Source organism: Drosophila simulans, chromosome 3L (genome assembly GCF_016746395.2).
Source record: "Drosophila simulans strain w501 chromosome 3L, Prin_Dsim_3.1, whole genome shotgun sequence".
Taxonomy (NCBI): Eukaryota; Metazoa; Arthropoda; class Insecta; order Diptera; family Drosophilidae; genus Drosophila; species Drosophila simulans.
The window spans coordinates 7,855,495-7,879,043 of record NC_052522.2 but is presented as its reverse complement, the minus strand read 5'-3'; the positions used below and the strand labels follow the sequence as shown (position 1 = coordinate 7,879,043).

At 37.6% G+C, this 23,549-nt stretch overlaps 1 protein-coding gene and 1 non-coding gene across 7 annotated transcripts in view; one reads left to right on the top strand and one right to left on the bottom strand.

Moving 5' to 3' along the window:
* Nucleotides 1-23,549, bottom strand: part of LOC6737197 (serine/threonine-protein kinase NLK) — a 74,965-nt gene that overhangs the window by 28,758 nt on the left and 22,658 nt on the right. The window lies entirely within an intron of this gene.
* Nucleotides 3,888-3,960, top strand: Trnaa-agc. Its single transcript has one exon. It is a non-coding gene; the product is annotated as a tRNA-Ala (tRNA).

Genomic DNA, 23,549 nt, shown 5'->3' with positions numbered 1-23,549 from the left:
AAAGAAAGTGGGAATCTGTATTTTAGGCAGGGTTGGTAACTCCTCCGCCTTAACAACCGTCGACATTTCAGCTTTATTTATTGTGCCACTGAGTCGACTATTAATGGCTGTAAGAATATTTTGTTTGTCAAATTCAAGTTCGCTAATTTCTTCTTCGAATAGCGAGCTCTCAAAATGACTATTCACCTGTTCAATCAGGTTATCTATTTTATGCCATAAAAATTCAATTTTATTTTTCCTTATTTTAAGGAAATCTGGACTACTGTCTATTAGTTTAGACGTATCTTCTAGATATACTCGAAATTGGCCAACATTATTTCGAAATGCCTGCTCTACTTTTAGAGCGTTGTTTTGTGCTATACCCTCTTTTTCAGGGTGACCACACATTTCAAGGTTTAATGTAGGGGGAGGGTTTGATTTAGGGACAGTGTTTGATTTAGGGAAAGTGTTTTCTACCGACTCGCCCTTAATTTTTTCATTTTTATTTTTAATTTTTTCTAACACCATCATTATTAAATCATACTGCTTCGCGTTAAAATATTCATGATCGACAACGCCGATCTTTAACAAATTGCTATGATTAGCAATGAAACATTTTTGAAGCTCATTTAATTTTAGAATTTCTACATCTGTTAATGTTGGTTTTACTTCCAACTTTCTAATTTCCAAAATAATTTCGGACTGCTTCTTAAGGAATTGAATAGTCTTTTCTGACATCATTTTGAAAATTTTTTGTAATTTCTTAATATATATAGTACGTGTATATGTATTTTATATGTATTTATATATATATGTGTGTTTGGATAAACAGAAAATTCTTGTTTTGACTTAGCTGATGTCGTTGTTGTTGCTGCTGCTGTTGCTGCTGTTGTTGCTGCTGTTGCTACTGCTGTTGCTGCTTCTGCTGCTGCTGTTGTTGCTGCTTCTGCTGCTGGTAGAGGCTCCTTTGATGTTTAAAGATGATTTTTTTTTTTTTTTTTTTTTTTTTTTTTTTTTTTTTTTTTTTGGCACGTTTTATTATTTTTGTAGTCCAGTCAGATTTTTTGTTTTTTAGCCATTTATTTCGGCATTTATGCTCTTTTGGCATATACACTGCACTCTATTTATGAGCTGATTTAATGCTATTAGAGCATTTATAAGGCACTGTTTTCAGGCACTTTTTAATTTCACAATTGCTGATGTATGGCCTCAAGCACGCCTTACCACAATTTATAATGGTACACAAAGCAACCTTTAGCTATAGACTATAAGGTGCTTGTTTTAAAACATAAAAGATTCTTTTGTATCTTTTTGCTTTTTATATTTATACTCTGTTCCTTACCTTTGGTAGGGGGAAACAAGAGTCACTTATTTTTGCTACCTTTAGCTGTAAGATGCTTAAAGGAGCTGGCCTTTCTCTGAGTTCCTTACCTTTGGTAGGGGGAAACTGCAGAGTCGATTAAAGGCTCGATTGACCAAATGTAAAATCCCAAATAAGAAGACTTTACTCGTTGAGTTTTTGTAAGAAACTGATTTTATTTGGAAATATCTTCGGTTTAACTAGGTGACATGAGAATCGCATCTTAAAGTAAATGGCCTACGCAGAGGCCTAAGTAAATAGTCCCCGCCTTATCGAGGTCCCACGCTCGGGCACATCTGCCTATCTTGAGCGGCGAGGACCTTATCTGTGGTCTCCCACTAAGGGACTATTTTAGGAGGCGGGGAACGATCTCAAGTGACTGACTCATGTAGTGTGCACATGTTTTTGAGCAATGCACCCATGTCGCCTTAGATAACAAAATCCTAAATATAATTTATCGCTCTCGATTCATTTACATAAGATATGAACGGAGCCCAAAATTGTAAGTCTTTAAATATATTCGTGTTCATGTGTGAACAATGGTAATTGCCAGTTATAATAATGTCGCTCTTTAAAAAAATGACAGCTGTTGGTTGCTCATTTAAAGTCAAACTATATATGAATGAAAGGAAAGTAAATAACTGGCTTAAGTTACCAAACTCTAGGTATTTGATTTATTTTTGGAAAAATTTCTCAGTTTTTTTGTCCACCTCTTTTTCCTCTTTTTCCACTGAAACGCGTTTCCTGTAAACTGACCTTTTTTGTTGACCATTTCACTCAACCTTTTATCCCCTAGCTGACCTTATTACACTTATTTGTAGGTCTAAAAATATATACATAAATTCTCCCATTTCTCATTGTTGCTGATGACATTAATTCGGGCACGCGATGTCAATTAGCATTCCCAGTTGAAATATGCCTGATAGTCGGAAAACAAAGTTGGAAAAATGACGGTTGATAAACCGCGGAGTCGTGTGAACTCATAGAGTAGGAATTCTGTGAAACATGTGAGAAATATTTCCCCGTTACCTTTGCATTTTCCAGTCTTGCACCACCACCTGCATGACATGTCCGAAAAGTCGGAAAATTTACGCGCCCGGTAATTGACAAAGGCTTGTGGGTTTTGCAAATGGCGAGACTTGGTTGTTTCGGGCGCCATCTGGGACTACTGTGCGTATGTGTAATATGAGCCGCAAAGGGGACACACAGGAAAATGGGAACACAGGAGCGATAGACCACAAATCTTAAATGTCAAATGGCTTGAGTGACATTTGTATTGATTAGTAAATGCGATTAATCATGACTTATGTGTGTATGCGGTGTTGTGTGCTGGGTGTGTAGCATGTGGCATATGCAGCGGAGTAACAAAAATAATGTTACACAAGATAAATCTCCCCACCATTCGATCACCTGAAATTCCTTTAATTTGGTCACATCTGTTGTTGCCTTAATCAAGCAAATGTTTTCATCAAAAACCGCATAAAGCCAATTTGCCTTCGGGATATTCAACTACAGTATACATTCTAAAGAGTGGAAATTGGTTTTAGGAACAGACTGTCAACTTTTTAAACAAAATATATATATTTGCAATCGACTTGGATTCAAAACTGGGAAACAGAACACCAAAATAACTTCGAATTTATTATAAATTTCATTAAGTTGAGGGTGCACTGTAACTAGTCGCCTCCTGTTGTTTTCATGGTTTATTCCTCCACTACCATCTTGATTAGCCATCGATAATGACGTCAAAGTGACCCATATAGAGCGCAGAGACTAAAAAGTTTCATTCCAATATTGAAAGTAAATGTCCAACAGCTGCTGCACATAGTTAACTATAGCACACAACAGCTGGCAGACAGTGGGAAAGTGGAGAGGGGGAGCGAGGTATGCAAAGAAAGAGATGGCAATGTAAGGAGAAAAAGAGACAGCAGCAACAAAAACACGTTCGACACGTTCAGCGAAACTGAAACTAAACAAGTTGTGACCCAAATTCGCTCCACAAATATTATAATAGGCCCTCCTCACTCATCTTCAGATCCATTTCGCTATCTCTTTTCCGTCTCATATTATTTTCCGGCCCATGCTTCCTTAGCTAATTAGCCTGTAATAGAGCACTTTCCAAATGACGCAATAAATTTGCTTTTCTCTTCGAGCAATTAATTAGCTAATCATAAATGTAAGGCAAGACTTGCGCCTAACCAATCAATTCATGTAAGTAGAGCGAGATTAAATAGTTATACGCCAAGGGAAACTGACGATTTACAAAAATGATGCAATTAGGGCCCAAAATCAGTGCTAACGAGTTGCTGGAGTGAAAAAGTGCTCAAAAGTGTCAAGTTCAGAAAGCTTTTGTCCACTGCTTAATCAGCTGACTGAGCATTTTCTTGCTTATTTATAGATAAGCCCGCAAAGTAAAGCAAAACCAAACTATGGAAATGAAATCAAATTCAACTGCCCGATTGCCACAACAACGATTTCTTATATAGCTTCAGCACACGCTATAGTTTTCGTTCGCTTTTGAGTTGGCTAAGCACGTGTGCCGTTATGTGGGGATGTAGCTCAGATGGTAGAGCGCTCGCTTAGCATGTGAGAGGTACGGGGATCGATGCCCCGCATCTCCAGTTGATAACTTTTTTTTCTAATTTCTTTTATTTGATTTTAATAGAATTAATGAACGAAAAATGTGTTAGTTTTAAATTGCTTAATTAACTGCATTTAATTTGAATGAACTATATTGCCTGTTGCAATATTTTAAAGTCATTTTCAGTGATGTTCCGTGAAATTCAAGAAAACCGCATTTCATTGAAGAGTTCTCAGTATTCCCAGCACTTGAGTCAAGGACAAAAGGCCTTAAAATGGACGCACTGCAGCATTAAAAATAAGAAAAATAAAAAGAATAAAATAAAATTGAACGGAGAAAAAAACTGTTGAGATAAAAAGAGCAGTGGAAAAAGCAACGGAAAAAGAGAAATCACGAATGCGTCATAAAAACTTTGCACATCAATGCGCAGCGCGGAAAAGGGCGGTGGCGGCGACGGGGGGCGTGGCAGGCGCATAGATAGCGGATGGGGGCCATCAGCAGCCACTTTTGAGCCAAGCATCTAGCCAACAAAGTCCTGGGCGAAAAAATACGCGATTACCAACAGTGATGGTAAAATAAATAGCATTTAAATAATAAATAGCGAAATACGCCTTCACGATTTCATCATTTAAAAAAAAAGAGAAGGCAAATTATTTAAAATATGTATATTTTTCAACTGATTAAGAAAACTTTCTGTATATATATTTATATATTGCTTTGCAGAACAATATAAAAACCTGACTTTAAAGCGCAATTTTGCAAACCTATAATTACGACCTCAACTGTATAAGTGTGTTATATAAATAAAAAAGAATTCGCTCCTGCTGTTTGGACCAAGATGCGAGCGCAGGCACTTGAAAATCCAGCAAAAAGTGAGCAAAACGCGAGGGGGTGAAGTGAAGTGAAGTGGGCTCGGATCCATTCTGAAGGGTAACTGACCAAAATGGTTTGGGTCAGGCCGAGGAGAGAACGTTTTTATTGCAATTTCTGGCTGGCTGGTTGGATGGCTGACTGGCTGGCAGGCCGGCCTGTTCAGCGGCTATATGCGTGCTGTATGGCCGGCAGCCTCATTTGTTGATGGATTAGTCAAAGAGCAGCCACAGGGGAAATGTGGGGGGTGGGGAGTGGATGGAAGGTGGAGAAGGAAGAAGGGCAGGCAGAACAGCAGGAGCATTTCCTCATTTGCCTGTGGCAATGCAATTTTACTGCTGCAGTTTTGCGGCTCCTGCAGTGCATTTTGGCCACGGCAACGGGCAAGGAGCTCGGCCACATTTTTGCTGCTCATTTTGGCATCATTAAAGCCTTCAGTTACCGCATTTTTCTCCTGCTCCTTTTTGTCTCCTTTTTCCTGGCACGCACAGGCACAAAATTTTGATTGATGATTGAATGCAACAGCAGCAGCTACAACATCTGATGAGCAACAGCTGCTTAATGATTGAGCGAACGGCAACGAGGAAGCCAACTTCAAATTGTTGTAAAACCTCTTGAAATACGCTTTAAGCTCATTACGCGCAAGTTATCAAACTTTAATCAAGGTTGAGTCATGCTTAAAAAACTTCTTTCTTTTTTTTTTGACCACATGACTCACAGAACTACAACTTTTGTGAACAGAAGTGGGAAATAATTAAATTAGGTCGGCTCAATTAAGAATTAAACACATATTCATTAAAACTTTATGCACTTTTAATGCCGATCACAATGAAAGATGTTTCAAAACTTTTAGTTTAAAAGTTTTTACAAAATAAGCACTATTTTTATAGTTAAACAATAGAGCAATACAAATAATAATCTTGTTCTTATTTAACATTTATCTGGAAAAAAATTATCATATTGCAAAAACCTTGAGGTGCAACAAGCCACGAAATCATGTTTATACCCTTGCATTTTTTAAAGTTATTTGTTATTTTTTATTTTGGTCCATGCCGTTGGCATTGTTTTGAAGTAATTTTTTTCACAGAAATCTATTTCGATTTTTATATGCTCTGGGTGAATTTCATTGTTTTAGTCAGCATTTAACCGTGAGGCATTTTTGTATTTGCATAGGCAGTATAATGAACATGCAGTCCATAAAAAAATATGGTATTTAAATGGTTTTAGTTGTTTGGAATTTAGAACAAGAACTACACACGTATTTTATTAGCTTTTGATTGTACACAACAGCTTTTCGATTTTTAATTTATTAGCTATAAAAAGTGTTTCCTTTGGCAGAATTGACGTTAACTGTTTGTTTGCCTCTTTAAATAAAACTCCATTTGGGGGAATTAACCCTTTTGACATTCATCGCTGACGTTAATTACTTCGGATGCCTTCGCCTGGCTTAACGTGTTTTATTTATTTAATTTTCTCTTTGGCATTTCCCTTTATTTGACACACACAATCTCAATGAAAATTTAATGATAATCTATATGGTTTATTTTAAATTTATACACTTTTAAGCAAATTAATTCTGTCTTGCAGCTTAAAACTGCAGTGCTGCACTTTGCTTGGACATTTGTGTGGCAATTTTTGTGTAACTTTTCTTTCGGGGTTTTCTTTTTAAGTTTTCGGCATTTAACAACCAAAATGTTGCCTTTTGTGGTTGTTGTTTGGCAACACACAACAAAATTTGGTAATCGGTTTAGGCTGAAAGCAATTTGGCAACTGCATTTCGAAGCCATTCAAATGCCACACTAAAACATCTTTAAGTTTGTGTGGGCTTTTTGGTTTAGCATATGTTTTGAACAAACATTTGTCGAACAAATGTTTCCTATCTCTATTCAGAAAAAAAAAAAAAAAAATTGTCTTGATTAATCACCCGTTTTGGGCGTGTTATGAATGTGAGTCAGCTCAGGTTGCAGGTGACGCAATTATAGCGCATTCCTCTTGGCCTTTTGAACTTGGCACTTTCAGATCAAACTGATATTGAAACCAGATAAGGGAAACTTTGAAATACACAGCGATTTTTCAGTTCCCCATTTTAGTTTCTCACATAAATTGCAATTAAATACGACTGTCGTATCAGAAATTCAGTTCCATCCGTGAGTTCATCGATACCTCAATAATTTATCCGTAAATCCATAATGAAGAATGCAAAATAAGCTTGTTTGCTATCTCTAACCATTTAGGTGCCATCAGTTTTGGCCAAATATTATTGTTGCTTTAACCTCAGTGTGTGTGTTTAAAAAATGACCATCGTAGGGACAGTTGACCATTTTCCCACACCAAAATAAGAAAAAACTAGAAACTGAAAAAAATGTCACAACAAAATCAACTAAAAAAGAGGAAGCACCACGCGGCAGACACAAAACATGTTTAAAAATGCATAAATTAAGGAGGGCGGGCAGTAAAAACAAAAAAGGAACAAAAAAACAATGAAAAAGCGGCAGCAAAGCCAAATGCAAATCAGCATTGAGGCCAAAGCGAAAAAAGGAGGGCAGCCATGGGAGCTGGTGGGCGTGTTAATTACACACACCGGGACACAGTGCCTGCAAGAAGTTTTCCGACAGGAAAAAGTTCTCACTGAAAATTTAATTTTAAAAATGAAACAAATATGTAACATATGTTTTTTACATTGTTAATCAATTTTTAAAGTAAACAGCATAATAAGAACACATTATTTTTAATAATAAAAAGAAAAATAATAAAAAAAAATCAAAACCCACTGTGCATTAGCATAAAAAAATAGCGCAAATTGGCAAACCCGTAGAATCTGTATTGTATTTTCTTTTAGACCCAGTTTACGGCATTTTCTGCTCTAAAGTTAAAAACCAGGTGCGTTATTACTGATGTGTGTGAGTGTGTGTGCGAATTTGGAAATGCATTGGCAAGCGGAAATGTAAATGCAGAAAAAAATCAGCAAAGCAACACAGAAAAAAAAAAACGCAAGAGAATAAGAAACAAAACCTCAAACAGCTGATGGTGACGATTCAAAAGGCATCGCTGCTTTTGTGTGGTTTAATGACCTTGCCCAAGTTGCGCGCCTCTCGCTCGCACCCGTTGGTGGGGGGACAACAGGGGGATGGGGGCCATTGGTATTTGCTCCCCTGCCAAGCTGACGCCATGTGGTCGCTAATGCGCGAGGGAGAGGGGTGCACGCGCGGGAATGAGACAGCGTTCGTGCCTAATTTTAATTTTATGCACACTTCGCACGCCTCACACTCCCCTTCTCATTTCCCCCTTATTATAGCCCTCTCCCTCGCTCTTTTTATTGGCCGAACGCAGCGAATTTTATTTTTAAACTATTAAAAACCGTATCGGCAAGAGAATTGTGTCAAGTGTAAATTGAATACATTGTCGGTCGCCTCTTTTATTTAAAGATATGATAAAATTAAACAAGAAACTGAGAAAAAAAAGCAAAATCGCATGTAGGCGTCACATTTTTATTTGGCTTTCGTTGATAGAAAAGCATCAAAATCGTATCAAATCGATACCATAAAAAAGCGAATATAAAAATCGTTAAAACAGGGTGACTAGACTTGCGAAATATATGTATATGTTTTCTAGACATTATTGCTAATTTATGACCCTAAAAAAACACATATACACACAATCCTAAGAAAGTCAATGACATATGAGGGGGTGGCAGGTATTATATCTTTTGGTGTGGGAAACGACTTAAATGAAAGGAAATGAAATGGCACTAGCAAAAATGAATGGAAAATGTGACGCTGAAAGTGGATTCATTATGTCGCAACCTGGCAACAGAAATTTGAAGGGGAAACTTGGCGATAGCAAGGTCTTCACTAATTATGATGTAAGGAAAAGAGATTAAAAGCTATTTGTGTGTGTAGACTTAAAGCCTCAACATGTGAAAATCTAAACGAATTACTTATGCAAAATTCAAACATATGTATGTAGATTGTTTCTAATAACCAAATCATTTTGAACTAATTTTAAAATTTGGAACGCAACTGATTTTATGACATCGAAATGCGGCGCTAATTGATAAGAAACCTTTCAAGTTCAATGGCTTTTAGGCCAGCGAGTTCTTATCTGTGATTCCCTCGCAAGTTTTTTATTTCATTTCTTGCCCATTTAAACGATGTTATCAAATCAAAAACCTTTTAGACTCTCAAGCAATTCCGTGAATTCGAAGCGAAGTTAATCAGTGCCAATTCCAGTGGCAATTACAGCAGCCATTCCATCTTATCATCCTTATAATCTTCAGTGATCAACGTGATCAGCATTTAAAATATCAAGCTTTTGTTTCCATTTTTTTTTTATTGTTTTATTTCCTATTTAATGTTTCTATCTTATCGCCGCCATGAAGTAACGTTTACTTTATTCCCTTTCCAGTGAGAATCTAGGGCAAACAAACAATTGACTGACAGGCAGCATTACGTTTATTTGTCCAACGAATGTCGGAGTGACTAATTTCATTTTGATTATTTTGTTTCAAGTGTGGATGGAAGAACTTGCAGAGCAATGAACTTTGTTTTTATTATCTATCATTTGGTTTTATCTCGAAAAATGGGGGAGAAAAACCAGCGTGGAAATGCTAGAAAAGTGCTGCTAATGGTTTTTCGTGGGGAGGCGCAGTGTCAATTTTTCCATCATTACGGGATTTGGTTAAATACACACGATAGTTTGATTTTCAGCTTGAAGAACCCACGCAGAGTCATAAATCAGCGGAAAATCAATAGAATGAAACATCCATCAAAGATTCCAAAAATTAGAAACGAGACTTTCGGGGGTCGAAAAGTGGCATGTGGGATTTTTTTTTCATTAAATGGTTATGTGGTAACAACACAGGCTTTTAACACTACTACACTAATTTAAACTAAAAGTTTAAAAAGAATAAAGCGGCAGTTGTAAATTGGTAAGAAAACGCAAAATGTGAGACCTAAATCGTCAAAGGAATCTGCAGAAGAATGAGAAATGAAATCTTTCTTTATTTCTCTTTTTCTTTTTTTGCCTTCTACATTTCCCAGGGCGGCTTTTGTCACTTATTACTTTTTTCGAGATTTTCCAGATTCTTTATACTTTACCATCGTCATCTGCACATCATAATCCCATTTTCCCAAAATGACGGAAAATCTACCTTAATGCTTGTATTTTTCCAGAACGTAACTCCACTTTCTTTTATCCTTGTATTTATCTAACTTTTTTCTTCCCTAAAACATTACGGAAAGTCCTATATATTATAAAATCTAAAACAATAATGCCCATGGTTTCTACGAATAATTATTGCCGTCAAATTATCAAAGGCAATTAAACAAAGACGGCATATTTGGTTGCCTGGAAGGGCTTGAATACTTGCCACTGGTAATCAAAAGTTACGTGCAGCTGTTTCCATTCTCATACAAATTGATTTCAATGAAATCCTCCTACATGAAAACTCGTTCCAACCAAATTTTCCAATTGAAATTTTCCCGCTGAGCCCAAAAATAAACTTACCCACTTCGTTGCAGACGAAGGAGGGAAAAAAGAGCGACAGATAACACGTATTTTTGCTTACCTGCAACGAAATTGAAAGAGGGGGAGAAATTAATCAATAAATATATATCTTTCATGGACGTTTATTACTAAAAGTAGAGTTAAGTAAAGCCGACAACATTTTCAGCATTTTATTTGGCAACAAATCATTTTGCAAGTGTCATAAATAATCCACATACGAGTACTCGATTCGAACCGAGTTTTAAGACTATCTTAAAGACTGAGACAGACAAGTGCAGGTTGGTTCATAATTTATGCAACTATATTATGATTTTTTGAAGCAAGGGAAACCAGTTCTTCAAAAAGAAGTCCATTAAATGTTGCATATTATGTGAAAACTTCGTTGAGTTCGAACCTGACTTATAGGAAGTTTAAAAAGATAATGCTTAAAGGTAAATGGTGCTCTTAGATTTTAATTGAAAAACAATGCCTGATTTCAATTGAAAAATCTATTATTATTTCCTATATACTACATGTGAAATCGAATGACATTATTTCCCAGCTCAGTAGAGTGTAAAATTAAGTTATCCACTCCCACGCAACATGTAACTCGTATGGCAAAACTCATCAATTAAGTCGCGAAGAGCAGTCAAGTGACAGCTAACAAATAAAATGCATTTACCAAATCAACTTTGCAGCTACAGCAGCAGCGGCGATGACAATAAAAATGAATGAAGTGAATTAAGAAATCGATAAAAAAAAATATGCCTTCATTTTCGTTCTTCGTGTGATAGTAGTGCAAAGCAGATATCCCTCGGAATTACGTTGATTAATTGCAAATTAGATATTTTGAGATCAATGGACAATCATCATCAAGCTGATTGCAATTTGCATGCCGAATAGTCCAACTAATTAAGCTTCAATTTTACTCAATTTGATTGGATTTCATCGGTGGCGAAAACAACAAACCAAATGGAAAGGTGGATTGACCCCGAACAAACATCAACAGGCCGCAATCAAATTTATTGCTGTTGTTGACTGTTGATTAGTTTTGATTAGGCTGTGTGAAAATTTCCCAGATCCAAGGCAATAACTCCATTCATAGCTTATTTTCAACATGCACTATTTAATGCGGTTTCACTTTAATAAATCTGTTTCGCATTATAACTGCTGACTTAATTAATAAACTTAATTCGAATTGAGTGAAGTAAAGTAAGCTAAACAAAAAACGGAAGTATGTTATTCACATTTAAATTGGTAGAAAATGTTGCATGCCCTGGGCGGGGCATATCAAAAATAAATGTGTTAGCCGTTGAGAAGTTGGAAAAGCTGGAAAACAGGTATTCTACACAGCACACACCTGCTGCTTACCACCTCCAACTTCCCCCACGTCCCCCTCAACTCATGATAAAAATGTTTATTACGTTTCCTGCTCCAACTATTTCAAACGCAAATGACACAAAAAACACGCTCTTGACAAACTTCGAGTCACTTGAAAAAGGGAAATTAAAGGAAACGGATGTATGCCAAAGGGTTGGTGGATTACAAACAACAATTAGACGATAAGGAAACATAATTGTAGCCAGGGGCTTGGGAAACTTCCTCAAGATAGTTGCAAAGGCAATGAGAAAGCTTAGTAGATGAAAAGGAAATGAAGGATTTCATTAAAAGCAATGTGCACAAGAAGTAAATAAAATGGGAAATCTCCAAAGGATATAAGATAGTTGCAGCAAGTAATATACTAATTGAAATGTGGCCTAATGAATGGGATAAATGAAAACAATATTTAAAGCTCTACACTATATAAAAATATAGATATTTAACAATGCGAAATTATGTCCTTTTTGTGGCCTCAAAAAGAGACAAGTTTCCACTAGTTTTCCAATTTGTTTTTCCAAGAAAATTGTGTCCAAACGTGCTTGGAAGAACAAAAACTATGTTCTCCAACAACTTTATTCCCATCTCAAAGTTTTCGCTTTGCATTTACATAGGACAGGAAATCACCTGCTTAAGGTTTTTCTTTATTTCAACTTGTCAGTTTTTCCCATTCGTTTCTGTTTTTTTTTTTTTTCTACATTTTCGTGGCCAAACCGCAAACGTGTTTGGCATTTAAAATCGATGCAAGAAAATGCACCCGCAAAAGGGCGGAGGTGCGGGAAAATGTGCGGGGAAAACTCCGGGGTAAAGAGGAGTAAATGCAGAAAAGAGTTGAGCAGTCGTCAGTCAACACAACTGACACGCAATGGTTACACTGGAGATGGATGTGCAAAGGTGGTGCAGGGATGGTGGAAAGTGGCCGGAAAATAGGGAAATGCAGGGGGCACACTGAGACGAGCAGCCAACTGAGAAGTTGTGTCTGATTCCTTCGGTTGTTATTGCTAGCCATGTAATTAGGTTGTTGAACAGGCGGTTTTTCTTTTTGTTTTTTTTTTTGGCTATTCACATGCTGAACAATAATTGTGTAATTTTAACTACTCCATTTTGTTGTCTAACCCAGCTCATTTTCTGTTTGCAATTGAATAAATTTCCATTTCTCCACCATTCGTATCTAAACCGCCGAGTTATAAATGTGGCGAAAATTTTGATAAATTCTAGTAATAAAAAAAACCATACAATTTAATGGGCGGCCTTAAATCAAATGAAAATTCGTCCGAATGTTAAAAAGAACCAGCGAGCGAAGAGAATAAAACATAAATTGCCTCAGCCACAGCAAATAAAACACATGTGGCCCCAGATAAGAGAGAAATGAGGGGAGAATGTGTAACGCGCAGAGATATCAATAAGTTGCCTTTGGGGGCCGACGCAACAGGGCGTATGCGTAATGTAATTTAAATTTGTACAAGCATAAAAAGTGTTCGCACTCGAAAAGCTGCATATAAATAAAACGAATTAAATATGAATCAAATGAAGAAATTTATGATTAAGTCCATATAAAAACAATCAGAAGAAAACAAACATGTGTACTAATATCGATTATCATAGAACAACTGAATCACATCGTAGAATCTGTATTTAATAATAATATAATAGTAATAAATGCTCAACGAACTTTAAGCATTTAATTTAACTAGCTGAGTGCCAAACAAATAGATATTTTATTAACCAATTTAATAAGGTGAAATAATAACTTGAAATGTCTTTAATTTTTATGGCAACTAAATAAACACCTAACAACTGACCAACCTCTGCAAATATTATCACACCCTAACCCACGACGCAGCCAAGTCAGAGCCATTAAAAATACATATACCCAACAAATTAAGGAACAATAAAAACGCATGACCACATGCCCGAAAGGAGGCGTGTCCGCGGGCCAGTCAAGGCCAGGGGGCGGTGGGTAGAGGCCACAGGTGGCACAGGGGCAAAGCCACAGAATCGCGACTCCGATGCGAGTTGAATAAACCCCGACTAAAGTCAACAGCTAACCATAGAGAACTTGTTGGAGTTGTCTTTTTTTATTGTATATATTTTCTTCTCTTTTTAGTTTTTTTTTTTTTGTGTCGTAAACGGATCGGAATCGGACTGGCAACAGTTGGACTGGACAGGCCTAAAGTTGATAACCTTGAGAGCATTTTCATGCGAAAGTTCAATGAATTTTTAGTTTCTACTTCCATGCAGAGGGAGCGACAGGGAGGGGGCGAAACTCACATGTGACTCCAAGAAGTAGCCAACAAAAGCGTCTTGCCGGGGGAAAAGTGAAACAAAAACCAGACTAAACATTGTCGAATGATGCAGCACGAAACGGGGCCGGAAAGAGAGGCAAGGCAGAAGCTGAGAACCAGTTCAGCAAACGGACTAAAAACAACAAAGATCGACGCTCTGTGAAAAGTTGACTTAATGATACCTAGTATTTGTAGAAATGATCAGTAAATATTATTTTACTCAAGGGAAAAAAGACTGCAAAAAGTAATTAACAGCATGGTGAAGGAATTATTAGTGTGATCGTGGCCTTATTATCCTGCGGACAGTGTGACCTTGCTGCTTTATGTTAGGCTTTAAAACAGCTTCCTTTATAAAAAAAATGTCAGATATTCCTAACATTTCTATGATTACAGGGTATTAGAACTGCACGCAGGATAAGGCAAGTGAGAATGCTAGAGGGGGACAGCAAAGCAGAGAACGTAGGAGCGAGATAGGGAGGTGTGTGAAATCGATGCGTCGTCGAAGTCTTCGTTTTTTCCATGGTCTGTCTTCGCTTTTAGTCGAAGCTCATGAAATGCACAGGAAATCAATGATTCGCTTCGGTTTCGATTACACACACACACACACACACATGCCGGCCCCACACACACTCGTGCATATGATAGCTATTTGCAACATGTTGCCGCAACACGCACAGCATGTTGCTGAAAGCATTTGCAATAAATTAACTAAAATTACAGACAATTATTAAGCATTGATCAAGCGTATAACTTGAGCGATGATCGCTCTCTGAGTTTGGCCTTTTTCTTTCTCCTTTTCTCCCTTTACCTTATTTCTTGTTGCATGTTTACATTTTCTTTTGCCTTACTTGCATATTTATTGGGGCGTTTGTGCATTTTAATTAAGCGATTTGTCAATTGCAGAAGACTACGTGCAGTTGAGAAATGCTTCAGGGAGTCCGCAGAGAAGGAGAATTATTGATTGCGATTGGCTGAGCAAAGAGAAAATTATATAGAAGCAGCAGGATGAAGAGAAGAAGATACATGCATGGCGAAGTTGGTAGGCGGAATGCAATTAGTCAATCATAGGGCTTATTCCGAGGCCAAGTCGACTGAAGGTAATTGAAACTGAAGCCAGATTGAGGCTTGGGGTGTTAATCAAATTAAAAAATAAAAAATAGCGTTTAAGGGCCAGCAGCTCTACTTTCGTGGGTATCACAAAGAGAATATAGATAGAAAACGGTCAGTGTGACAAACCTTCATTTGAAGTTTGCAGTGTGACCATGCAAATGCTAGAATGTATTGCTCAAGTGGGCAATAATTAATAATTTGAAAAAATTATTAAAGACTAGTTTATCTGACAATGTCTTCCTCTTGGTTTCCCAATACCCTTTCCAACAAATCTCTTCCTGTGTCGTCCCAGTTTCCTTCTTTGTTTTCAAGTTCTCTCCTCCCTTCTGATGTAATTTGAGAGTCGTGAAAGCCGCAGAATGAATATTATGATCTAAAAAGGGAGACAGGGGATTCCCCCTTGCTCCTTGGCTCTTAATGACAACCCCGAGTGCTGCACTTCAACACTTTTAGTGGCAATTTACAGGAGCTGACCACAAAGAAGAAGAAGAAGGAGTAAGAGCTGAAAAAACAACAAAGACGGCAACAATAATTGACCACAACAAAAGTTTTTGTCTGATTATGACAACAGATGGGAAAAAAACAGCGTAAAAAATTGAAGAGCTTCGTGGTGCAGTGGAAGAAAAATGTAATTATCTGTAAGGATATTTTGTAAAGTGAAAAATGAAGAAAATATTTTAGAATGTAATCCCTTTATTTTTCTTGAATTAGTGCCTTCACGTTATCTTCCCTATTCGCATGCTGATGATGTGAAGTGCAAATAATTATGACAGCCAGGCAAGCGTGGAAGAGCGAGCGGGATGCTTTAAAAAAAATGCTGAACGGAAGCAGCTAAGGTAAAAAAAAAAAATATACAAATACTCACACCGCTGAAAAAAAAGGGAGGTGCGAAAAAAAACGCACAACAAATCTTAGCACACCAACAGCAGTGTCGAGTTGGAGCCAGAGAAAAAAGTGCAACACTTGAACTTTGGAGCAGCTGCAGCAAAAAACCCGATGGAAGAGGATCTGCACAAGGGAAGAAAGGAGGCTGGGGGCGTTGAGTCAGCAAAAGCCAACAAATTCAACGGCCACACCTCCAAGTAGCAACCACACTTCCATAAAAACATATATTTTTTGTGGATCGAAGGCGACAACACCCTTTCACATACATTTATAAATAATATAGATAAAGTTTCCATTATTATCTTTAATCTTTATTATGTGATTATCATATTTGTTCATTAGCTTTTATAATGTTTCGAGCTACATATTAATTTGGACAAAACCAGAAAAAACCAGAACCAGGAATCAGAAACCAAGATCCCTACTTCAGAATTATCTTTTGTGGCAGATCCCACCGATTAAACCACTATGCCACGTTTTTACTATCCTAACAAAGCTGTAATTATATAATCTAGTAAATTTTTATAGGCCAATCTGGCCGATTTTTGCATAATTTGACTCGAAACAGGAGTAACAAAAATTCGCATCTCGGTCAACTGGCATTCAAGCCACCAAGCGCATAACGACGATTATGAAAGACAATCAGCTGAGTTAGCCGAGTTGTTGCTGCTATCGTTGGAGTATTTTTTTTTCTTTTTTTTTTATCTGCTGCTGCTGCAGTTGCTATTGTAGTTATGGGTATTGCTGCTTGGAGGTTTGTAGGGTAATTGACAAACGGCGGGCCGACTAAGAAACTCAGAAGACTGGGCCCGAAGACCGAGAATCGCGTCCGTCTGGCTGCACTCGTCACAAATAAAAATGTGGCCAGTGGAGCAGCCAAGCGGCAAAGCTGAATGCCTCACTTATTGCTTCTGTTGCAAAAACAATATGAGAGAGAAAAAAAATGAAAAAATGGGAAAATATAGTTACCTTCGGGGGTTAATGCTATCTGTTTGTGGCCAAGCTTTTGCTCTGATTACTGATAAATGTGTTAAAACGAAATGAAAGGGTCTCCCTGCTCGTTAGACTGAAAATGGGTTGCTGCCATGCACTGGGGGGTTAAGTGTGCGAAATGGATTGGCCTGGGGGCAATTGTAGGGTTAACGTCATCGAAGTGCACAAAGTGTGGAAATGGAACACTACTGGAGGGTGTTCAAATCGTTGGAAAAGTGAAAGAATACAGGTAGATGACGCACGATTTCCATTACATGTAAACTACAAAGCACCATGAGAACATGTTGAATAACCTTGTTTCTAGCCCACAATGGTGGGGGGGAGGTCATTCCTGTAAGCCTTTTAAACACATCAACTATGTTTTTACACATGTGTTATATATCCCACTGACGCAAAACACACATATGTATGTGTATGGGACCTCAAAGGATTTGCACTCACACAAAAAGTTTGGCGAACATTTATCCAAGTGCTGGCATCTTCAGGCTTTCTTCTGCCTTCAGTTTCTGTTGTCAGCCTGCTAAGCCGTAAGCAAATCCGCCTCTATTTATAACCCAGAAGAACGTCAAGAAAGAAACGCTTTGCCACATCTAACCAGAATGCATAACTGCGAAGCTGCGTCAAAAACTATTCCCCAGTTAAGTCAGCGGCAGAGCCAATAATGTAAAATCGCATAACACTTCACAAGCAGCAGACACAGCAGCAGCAGCAGCAGCAGGATATATGTAAATATACCCATAGGGTTGTGTGGCATACAACTTGCAACCGGGGGAAACGCACGAGATGGCGACACAGTCTGAAGTTGAGCTGATGCTAGTCGCATAAGCCACTCAAAATGTTGGCATGGCCCGCGCTTTCACACAAAAGCCAAGCTGACACATTGGGATGAAGAGGGGAATGGGAATGGGAATGGAAATGGGGCTGTGGAAGGGGTTGGGGTTTAGGCCATGGCTTAGCCAAGAGTCCTGTGCGATGGCGGGACTGCAGCTGTGGTAGTTGCCAAGTGTTCGGACAATGAGGAAGTCACTTGATATAATGACACTTGTCGTTGCATCACTCCCAATTTCAACTATGCTGGCGAAGTTGTTCGTGTTAATCTATGCGCAGTATGCAGATTATTCTTGGTGAAGATTGTAAAACTTAGAAATTGATTTTATTGCAGACTATAGTATAGACTGCAATTGATTAGGTGTATGTAACTACTGCTGTTGCTTTTTATCTATCGATATTGCCTTGGTGTAGTTAACTTAGTCAGGATGCATTGCGTGCCAAAGTTTCGAATGAACATGGAAATACGAGGCTGCCACGCAAATAAGTTGGAGGGAAAACTGTCTCACAGATGCTAAAAGTCTTTGAAGAATGCTTAAGTCTTCCAGTTTAATCAATCGATCTGTCGTCAATCACTTTAATGACTAAATTAAAGCAAGCTAGTATTTAAATATGTTGCTTGAACCAGTTTAATTGGTTTTATACTTTTAGTTAGAAATCACTTTGATGGGCACATCTGTTATGTTACTTTCCCAATCAGAATATTTGTAAAATGTACGATTTATTTTATTATTTCATTTAAACCAGTCACTTTTCCATGAACCCGCATACATTAAAATGTTCACCTCAATGATTGTTCACATCTGACTGTCATTTCCTTCACATCACTTCACTTTATGTCAAATAGACGCCTCCACACACAATCGTTTATGAGCCCACATGGAAACTCCGATACTGTGGAAGATTGGTGAGAATAAAGCGTTGACAACTCGCATTTGCATTTTCCCAGGGGCAGAAGGAAGCAGCAGGAGCATCTTTTCCCCATCACCATTAACTTTAACTGCTAATTGAAAGTTTGATTGAACTTTAATACTTTGGATTTTGGTTCCTGGTGCCAACTGGAAATGTAAACATTGTAGGAATATTTATATATACATTTCAAGACGCCCGCAGTGAAATCGTGTCTTAATGACAAAGCCCGTCATAATATTATTAATAGTTAATTGATTTCCATTATAGCTTTGTGTATAATTTATCAAAAAAGGTTAGTAGCAGCCTTTGAAATGACTTTTTTGGTCTGGCGGCAAAGATCAGCGGGTAGTTGATTCTCTTCTCAGGCCCTTAAAGGTTAATTCTGCTGGTTTTTCTACAGCTCTGGCTTATTCTCGTTCTCTGAAGGGCAATCATAATTAGCGATGGAAATGCTTGAGAAGCTTGAAGAGTTCTCAAAGTTTAATTCGCGTTGACCTTTCAGTTTGCTTGGGGTTTTGCTTTTTTTTTTACAGCCACTTTATGCTGGCTTCTAGGGAATTGAGAACAATCTTCTGCTTTTTGGTCAGAGATTTTATCAGGAAATAATTATAAAAAAAATCGTTTACCATTTGTGATTTATCTTAGAGCAAATAGAAAGATTCCTTAGATTAATGTGTTAAATTATTTCCTTTACTTTTCATTTCCATTACACTTGATTTAATGAGCTTTTCCTCCTACTTTCTTCTGGTGACTTCCTGCACGACTAATTGCAAAACTGGTATCCAATTAAAGTTAATTCTTTTTTATATATTCCTAAATTACCATAACTAGATCAAGAAGTTATTAGTTTTGCTGTAAACTGCACTTAAGTGCCTGCATTATTAGTTATCATGTTCTCGGTCTTATATTCCATTATGGCATAACTCTTTAATAAACATTAATGGCTGCTGGAATAGCAAAAAGAATTACTTGAGGAAAATCTCTAGCTTTCCCAAGTAATCCACATTTAATGCACTTTACCATATTCTCCCCCTGCATTTCCCTCTTATTCACCATCTTCATCATTGGCTACCAACTTGTTTTCTTGTTCTCAGGCCCAATCACACTTCTCTACGGAGAAATAAATCTTAATATTTGTTGAAATCAATTATTTATTATCCATTTAAAAGCATAAATCAAATTTGATAACCAGGAAAGCACAAAGTGCCAAAGGTTGTCCGTAGATAAATGCAATACGAAACATTAGTGGCAACAAAATTATACGACATTCAATTCCATTTTTTCTTTTCTTTTTTTTTTGCAATGTATAAAAATACATTTGAACGTCACAGCTGACGCAGTTTTGTCTGTGCCCCAACCTCTCAAAGTTTCTAGCTCTTTTTTTATAATATTTATGCACATGACACAAAAACGTGAGCCGCTTGTTGTTGCCATTATTTATATGCACAAATTTGCTGTATTTTATTTGGTTTCTTTTGCGCCTTGCTAGAATTTATTGAAATAAATTGTGCCCGCTTTTTAAAGCAATTCCATTCCGCTCCAATTTGAATTAAAGTTGTGTAAAGTTCTTAAAGAACGTTCTCCAGGGGCGTGGTGAACCGAGGGGTGTGCAGAGGGGTACGCAGGTGGGCGGTGGGTGGTGGGTGGTGCTCTGTGGGCTTTTTGGGGAGTTGGGGGCATTCCCGACTGTCTGGCGCATGAAGAGGAAAAAACTGGGTCAAAAGTTGGAAAAATTATAAAGTAAAGCAAAGAAAGAAAAGCGTAGCAAAAGTTCAGTTCAAAGAAATGGAAGAGGAAAAGCTGAAAGCACTGGGAAAAGGGGGGAAAGTGGTGAAAGGAGTGGGGAAGGGGGTAGGTGGTTCACTAACGCGAATGTTTATGCACACATACACATGCACTCGCTTTATCTCACAGCCTGCATTTTTGTTTATTACTGCTCCTTTGCTATTTGTTTGTTTTTCGACTTTATTGCAGCCAACAAGAAATCGAAATAAAGAAGTCTCTGGAGATATTTCAGGAAATTAAAATGGCCAAAAGATCGTAAAAAACAAAGGGGAGCAGGTAGATATGACATACTCTTCACACTTGAAGGCATTTCAAAGATGCTGGCCAGAAACAAAAAGTTCTAAACAAAACATTGTATCTCTTTAAAAACACTTAAATTTGCATTAAAGTATCTGTGCCTATTAGTGATTTTTTGAAATACTGATAAATAAAATATGTTATGATTAATGCAGACAGATTTGTTAGCAACCTAACATTAATAGCTATCATTAATCATTTGGAACTTCAGCAAGAATTTAGCAAAGCATACTAATATTTTATTTCCCAATTAGTGGCTAGTATTCTTCCAATTACAACCATTTATAATCAAATTAAATACAAAATTCAATTGCTTTTCGACCAACATCCGCTTGTCTAAGTGCCCACAAACTTCCAAGGCCCAATATCCACGCCCACTCCGCCCACTTAAACACACACCTCAAAAGAGGTGTTAACTGCAATTTTATGCAAATTAGTTGCAAACAAAACAAAATTCGTTTGAGCTAAGTTCGTTGAGGCAGCGATGGCTATCAATCGTAGACAAAAAGCTAATTGCATTGTTTGTAGTTTAATTAACCAAAATGTTCGAGCCGCACCTTCGAATCAGAGAACAAAAATCGTATATATACTATTTGCAGATATATATGCGACACCTACTCTGTGAGTAAAACGGAAATCTGATTTGGCAATCTAAAAGAATAACAAATGAACCTGAGCAAAAAACAAAAACAAGACAAACTTCCAGTCATAAATATTGGCTAATTATGTATAAAAAAGTAAACAGCCTTCAAGACCAACAGTAAGTAAACAAAACCAAAAAACTAAAAAAAAAATACTACAAAATGTCAAAGCAGAAATATTTGCTGTTAAAATTGTTAAACTTTTTTGTGTGGCCGCAGTACTTTTGTCAGCTGCAGATGCAGAAAATGTTAACTGCACAAAATGTAAATAAATTTTCCTCGTCGGCAGAGGCAGCGCTGCAAAGTCACGTTGCGGCAGCAGTCAACAGACAGCGCGATTTGTGCCACTAACCTACTTCAAGACAACCGACAACTGAACCGACTCACAAGCTCAACAAGCCAGCAGCTCGCCGTCTCTTTCGCGCCATGTATGTGCCTCTCTTTCTACTGCTGTGCCTCACTTTGTCCATGCAATCTGAAGCGTTGACAAAATTGAAAAAAAATCTGAAACTATTATAAAATCTATGCTCAAGTGTACTTTCCTGTATACTTATTAAATCAAACAAATTAATATAACTGCAATGTGCAGTGTGACCATGCTAACGAGCGAAGGTGTAACCATGCCACAAGAATGCAAGTCAAAAAAGGCAATTAAATTGCCCTATAATCTAAACATTTAAATTCTTACTAAAATGCCTATAGGGTGACCCACCTTCTATGTGCAGTCGTTTCACACTTTATTCCACCCACCCACATCAAGTTCCTTCGACCGAGTCTTGAACTTTTCCCTCCAGCTCCAACAAATTAGGCAGCTTGAAAGCCAAAAAGGCGTTGATTGATTTGAAAAAGGCTTCAGTAAGGCCCAAGAAAAGGTGCGATTGATGGAAAAGGTGAGTGCCGAAGGTTTTTAATCTCGGAACATGTGTCCACGGCTAAGTGATTTGGTCAATGGTCAGCAGCTGTCGCAACTGAAAGCCGAGAACAGCTCAATTGAAATATTTCAAAAACTTATTTATGGGCCAAGTGACAGATACGAGTAGTATGTGCATAAGGCAAAGGGATAGGCTGGAGACAGATGTAGACAGTTTTCTGGTTTTGTTCGCTGACCCATAAAAATTATCAGGCTGTCAATGCGACTCAGTGACACGAGACAGACGTGTGCGGACCTAAGCCACAAGCCCCAAAAAGAAACCACTCACGGATATCAAACCATTATGTGTCTATCCATTCGGGGCATTATCAAAGCTCTCAGTGGCAATTATGTGGGCATTGTTGCCGGGGTCTCGACTCTATGATTCATCAACATCATCAGCTGCTGCTGGCTATAATAAACATAATTCTCGTTTATTATTATTTTTTACATTGCTCGCTTGCCTATTTGTCTATTGTGTTGCACAGCTGCACTGGACCGCAGTTAGGAAATTTTCCGCCTTTTGTTGCACTCCTTCAAAAGTTAATCAAGATCTAAATGGTTTTCAGCTGGCAAGTTCAGTTTGCAAAAAGGTTTCTATGGGAGTACTTTGAAGATATGGTTCTGAGCCACATAGTTGCCAAATCCCGTGTGCTTATGACTTCGTTTGCTATTTTAAATAAGATAAATATTTTTTTTCCAATTAATTTTTATTTATCTTTTTCTGATAAGGATTCACACAACGATTTGATATGATACGACGTGATCAATATAATCAGGCATTAATTAGTCTGTTTAGTTCAACGAACCTCTGCCATTTGCCGTTTAATTCATTTCCATTTTTAGCCAATTAACTTGACCAGTTGCTAATTAAATTTACAATAGCTGAAACCAACACCCAGGGGAGAGAAAGGGGTAGAGGTTACTGCCATACGACATTGTCATAAAATATGTTTAATAAACACACACATAGGGGCAGAGAGAGTCGGAGATAGCCTAGACAGAGACGGACACCTTCATCTAATTAAAAATATAATTTATGTTGACTCTCTTTTTGTTGCTGATACCAAAATGGCACTAAAAGTTGGCCAAAAGCGGCAGGGCGCGCGGGGTCTGTTGTCAAGGCAATTAAACTAGTGTAGCATGCCTGTACATACATACATACACACATACATAACCCCTCGATCCTAACTCTTTACAAACTGGATTGACCCCACTATAAAGAAAAAATAAGCAACATTTTCAAATTATA